The sequence below is a fragment of the Schistocerca nitens genome, chromosome 3 (genome assembly GCF_023898315.1).
Source record: "Schistocerca nitens isolate TAMUIC-IGC-003100 chromosome 3, iqSchNite1.1, whole genome shotgun sequence".
Taxonomy (NCBI): domain Eukaryota; kingdom Metazoa; phylum Arthropoda; class Insecta; order Orthoptera; family Acrididae; genus Schistocerca; species Schistocerca nitens.
In genome coordinates this window covers 267,698,415-267,704,414 of record NC_064616.1, presented here as the reverse complement: position 1 = coordinate 267,704,414, position 6,000 = coordinate 267,698,415, and positions in this window count along the sequence as shown.

Genomic DNA, 6,000 nt, shown 5'->3' with positions numbered 1-6,000 from the left:
TCGAAGAAAATTGAAGATAGCGAATGTGTCCTCACTGGAAACATGGTAAGACAGCTGTCGGCCATTACCGAACCAAACGAGAATGTTTGGTGGTAAATTACGGATCACGCTCTTACAAAGACACAGCAACAATAACGAAGTTTAACTTAGAAAAATAACGGCATAAGACGTACTCAGGACATTATTTACGCTAATCAGTCTCATCGATACTTTGAAGTTTTATAAATTCCGCAAACGTATATTTTCGTGAAAAACAGGCTACAGTTTACTGTTGTTGATGCCATATTTACTTCAAGTGATTTCTGCTGGGGATCTCTTTGTTTACATAAGTACTTGCCAATAAACAGGAACTGTGCATATGTGAATCGAATACTCACACTTCTGTTTTCCACAACCACTTCCTTTATGTGCCCTGCTGTTCCTAGTTCAGGAATAATAGCATTCCTTTTCGCATGTGGAACATTAGCATCAGTACGCTTTTTAATACGGCCGTCAACTTCCGAAATCGATCGTGGCTCAGAGGTACTACATCTCGCGGTTAACGATCAACATCAGGGGCATGCGCGGCAAATCACATGGGCTGAGCCGATCGCAGCAATAGGGCAGGCAGGCAGTAGTGATTCAGTCTAGCACAGTCCGTTTCGTGAGCTGCTGTCAACAGTGCTTTTTGGATTTCCACCCTGCAGCATTCAGGGCGGTTATAACTAAAGTGCAGCTACTCACGGAGGTCCAGTGAGAGTTGAAATAATAGTATTGCAGCGAAATTTGGTAGATACTCGAATGCGTTAAAAGCGGAAATGGTTTACGCTGGGCAAGATGAGTTCCAATTCTGGCTACCAGGTGAAAATCTGGCACTGTACACTGTTCGTATGAGGCCATGACATCCACACTGTCGCCGGCCGCTGGTGGCCGAGCGGTTCTGGCGCTACAGTCTGGAACCGCGCGACCGCTCCGGTCGCAGGTTCGAATCCTGCCTCGGGCATGGATGTTTGTGTTGTCCTTAGGTTAGTTAGGTTTAAGTAGTTCTAAGTTCTAGGGGACTTATGACCTCAGCAGTTGAGTCCCATAGTGCTCAGAACCAACCATCCACACTGTCATTTCACTCGCCGTACCGTGGGTGAACAGTACTGTTATCGAGAAGCGAGATGGTGCGCTGTTAATGAAACTGTTTTATGTGAACGGCAGCAATACCTTGAGAGAGTATCGCCAAGTGGAAGGTCTGAGGAGAGGGCCGATGCCATTAAATGGTTTAAAGATAATGATGCTGAAATTCGAAAACAGGACTGAACTTGATGAGGCGTCTCGAAGAGTAAGGCGTAGTATTCAGTTGGAAGTTACTCACGACGATGGTGTTGCTGGAACTGACCGTGCACCTCGTGCCCCAGGTGGTATTAATGCTTGTGCAGCGCCACGAGAATTTTTCATCCCATGGTCAACAGTACGGAAAGTTTTGTGGTCTGTTTTACCCTGGTACCCGTACAAGATCCAGGTGGCGTAGAAAACTCATGATCAGCAGCAACGTCCTGAATTTGCGTTTGGTTTCTGGCATGGATCGAAGTTGATGACACGTGGCCGGGCACCCGAAGAAGACAACGAGTTACGCCGTCGAAATTTCGTGCGAGAACTATGTGAATATCCGGCAGAGGTCCCGATTATTCAACAAGTCAATATTCTAAGGAGTGACAAGGCATATTTTACACTAGAGGGTGCAGTGAGTACACAGAACTGCCTAATTTGGGGTACTGTGAAGCCGCGTGTTGTGCACGAGAAGCCGTTGCACTCGCCGTACGTGACTTTGTGGTGTAAATCCACAAGCACCTTTACTTTCGTTATGTTCTTCTTGGAAGAGAAAACGCCAAGAGGGCCTATCAGGTAGTGCCGTGACGTCAACACGTTATCGAGAGCTCCATACACAGCAAGTGATTTCTGCTTTGGTAGAGTGCAGCTGTCAGAAATCACTGTTTCCATGCAAGATGAGGTAACACCTAATGTTCCATGTCCAGTGAAAGACCTGATTAATACAACCTTCAACGGACGTGTTATCTCCAGCGGCTTTCCAGACGCATGGCTTGCATCATCATCTGATCTGAAACCCTGTGATTTTTGGCTCTGAGGATAGCTAAAAGAACGGTTTACCAGGGACATGTTCGGTCTCTACCTGATTTTAAGACCAGTATACAGGAACATGTTGCTTGGATCACGTCGTTTTACGGATGCAGCATCTCGTCGACATCTCTGATGCTCGTATTAAACGAATTGTGTAAGCGGCAGTTAATAATAAAATCAACATTGTGCCTTTCTCATTTGTTTGACAGTTTCTGCCCACGTCCCTTCCCTAATCCTCTACATACGGAAACATTTCTATACGTCTTTCCTTCATTCACATTGCCAAGTTTCAGCCGGTGGCCAAATTTGGAACTAACTTTTTTTCAGCGTAAATCGGTTCCGCATTAACGTAGTACGTAGAATACCTACCACGTTTCTCTGCCATACGATGGGTGCAGCCCACACTGAACCTCTGTAAGTAGCTGCACTTCCATTGTAACCACCCTGTACCAGGACTTGCTGATTTTTCAAAATGGTTCCAAATGGCTCTAAGCACTATGGGACTTAACATTTGAGGTCATCTGTCCCCTAGACTTAGAACTAAGTAAACCTAACTAACAGCTGCCGGCTGCTGATTTTTATTTAGTGTTATGTTCTCTAGAAACGTCGCTTTGTTTATGGTTTCATGCAATCTTATCTGGAGCGGACAGAAAAGTGGTGATGCTGTCTCCCCCACCGTGCTTTAGTCGACACACTTCGATCCAGTGCCAGATTTACGGATTCATAGATTCTAGAACTTTGGCACCTACATTTGGAGGTGAAACAACAGCAGTAGGGGGAATAAGGCAGTAACAGCAAGAACAGAATGTTGTTCTGCTGCAACTCGTGTCTCAACAGCATCGAAAATAACATGAGGTAGACACAGATAAGCCCACAACACTCTCTGTAGTCTTTGACAGTTGTTCAGAGAGCTAGGAAGTCTGAGTCAATCGTTTTTAACTTAACTGTGTGTGATTATAGCCTTCCTGGCAGTCGGCAAATTGATTTGCTCTAATCTTCTAGTTTATACTAGAACTAAGTGGTGTAGAAACTACAACCAGTCTTGGTCCCTAATACTTTGTCATTCAGTGATCTTTGTGCAGTGTGAACTGCATACTACAGTCACACGCGTCATGTTCCAGCTAGGCTACAGTTTGATCAGTGACATGAACAACTTGGGCAGCCTTACTCAGCATGGGTTGCCGCTTTTCGGGGCACCGCGCAGATTCACATGTCAGAACTGTTAAGTTTCGTACGCAGAATCACGGATTCGGAATGTGACTCTGTGTCTTGCACCTGACAAGGAGGTCGCAGCAAAAGCTTTGACATCTCCTATCCTAGTCTTGGCGGTGTGCTTAAAATTACTCAATCTTTCGAGGTTGTTTCTGAAACACAGTATGCTTTCACAAATAAAATTCAAATATCAAAATAAGTTTGTTACCACTACGAGCAGCAGTCAAATGATAAATTAGACTTATCATCTTCTTTTTCTGCCTTTAAGTCTCGTGGAGGACTTCAGTAGATCGATCACTCTTCTCCCCGTTCACCGTCGAATGACCTTTTTTTGTAGTATTAATTGAGTGAGTCGGAAACACTCTCCCTCGTCAGTATTGCGACGTGCTTCGCTGGTAAAGAAACTGCAGTCCTGCACTGCCTACAGCAGCCAGTATTCCAGAAGTAGCTGCTCTCACCGCGCAGCCAACTGTAGGACCTGCGGCAGGCGGCGCCACCTAGCAGCAGTATGTCAACAAGTGGTCCGTCGACCTCGTACTCGTCCGCGGCTTACGGACAACACATCGATCCACACTGTCATGGTTTAGGAACTGGTGGCTGCCCCACCGACATGAAAGCTTATGTCCGACATGTCTCTTTTCGGTTGGTCCGTGAAATTTCAGCTGAACAATGACGCTGCCATGTCACTATCCCATTAGTAAATGATAATATCGGCAGCTCAGCTCTCCTTCACTGCGAAGGGGCCAGCGTTGGTTATGTCTTACTGCAGCGAGGTCATACGGTCATTCCTCACCTGGAAAAACTTTTGTGACAACTAAGTACAAAACCGTAGAATTTGTGCTAACCTTCTTACAAGGGAAACTCCCCATCGCACCCCCCTCAGATTTTGTGGTAAGCAGGCTCAGTTGGCAATCTGTCAAAAATTGAACACCGATCAAATATGAAAACTGTGATAAGGTGTTATGAACAGTGAAAAAAAAATGCAAAATAGAAACAGTGAACGGTCCAAGCACAAGAAGTGAAACATAGCAGTGTGGAACAGCTTCAGCATCGTGGTTAAGTGATCACAGTATTGAAAACAAACAGGGCCAGTAGTGTTCCACGCTCACCCGTTCAATTCCTTTTTTCCGCTGTTCACTGTATTCAAATTTGTGTTTGTGTCGTGGTGTATCGTCCGTTTGCAGCAGCGACGTGTAAGGAAGGGCCCTATAATGTAAGTTGATTTTGCACAACTACTCTATTAGCAGGCAAAAAGAAGTGGCTTTCGAAGGGGAACTACAAAGTTTTGACGACAAGGCGACCAATCAACCGAATCCGGAAAACACGGCTGGTGTGTCATACACGGCATTAGTGACAATGTGCGTCATATAACAGGAATCTCTTACCGACCGACCTAATTTGTACACCTGGTAAGTAAGTGACATATCACTCCTTGCATATTTAGATGTTCATATGAATGTGAATGTAATCACTCCCAAGGAAATGATGAAAACATAATAGTTTGTCACATTTGCTGCAACATATGAATGCAACAGTTTCACAATCACACAGTTTTCCCTGTGTTCTGTTAAAACATATATTATTAACGTTTTTGAAGTTGTGTTTCGTTTTGGACGTTTTGACTCTCGAATTGTTTTGTTGAAAAATAGTTCGCACTCGTTTATTTGTTGTTTTCATTTGTGTGAGGCGTCAATGCGGTATCTCGCCTGCTCTCACTATTCATCACATTTACTTGCAACGCTAATGTAGTTTTACCACATGACTCATACTCTATAACCAATGTATCGTATGACAGCTGCAAAAACTACAGACAGGGAACAAAATTTTCAATGACCAGCCGGACAGTTCATAATTTTGTGAAAAAACAAATAAGTGGCCTGAGGGAGTTTTGAACCTGAGCCGTCCACTTAGCAGTGTAACACGGTGACCATTTAACCACGTCGCCGTTGCTCTTCAACTGCGCTCGATGTTGCACTTGTTAACCTTAGACCATTCATTTTTTTCTATTTTGTCTTTTTTCACACTTCAGTACACGTTCTTCCTGTTTTCATGCTTGATCTGAGTTTCTGACGGGCTATGCACTGGGCCATCTTACAACTAAATTGGAGGGAGGTTCGAAGGGGAGTTTCTATTGTTAGTTGTGCGCTCCCTTACAGCTGCTAACATATTTCACTCACACGCATTTACCAGTTTTGATTTCAAAATAGTTGAATAAGACATTTTAGACGCCAAACCCATGCCTTTCTCTGGCTGGTTCAAATGGCTCTGAGCGCTATGGGATATAACATCTGTGGTCATCAGTCCCCTAGAACTTAGAGCTACTTAAACCTAACTAACCTAAGGACATCACACACATCCATGCCCGAGACAGGATTCGAACCTGCGACCGTAGCGGTCGCACGGTTCCCGACTGAAGCGCCTAGAACCGCACGGCCACACCGGCCGGCCATGCCTTTCTCTGATACTGACGATTTGCGTAATTATTACAAGGAAATTTTTTAATAAGACTCGGACCTGCACGCAGTTTTATTGGTCACATCTGTATGAAGCTTTTAGCAGTGCCGAAATTTTGTAAAGGACGCCCGCTACCGTTTGCGGTTAGAGATGCTGTTCAAATAGTGTCTGCGTGGCTTCACGACCAAGGCATCATTTCCCTGGTTTCGTTCAGTCAATGGTTTGGTT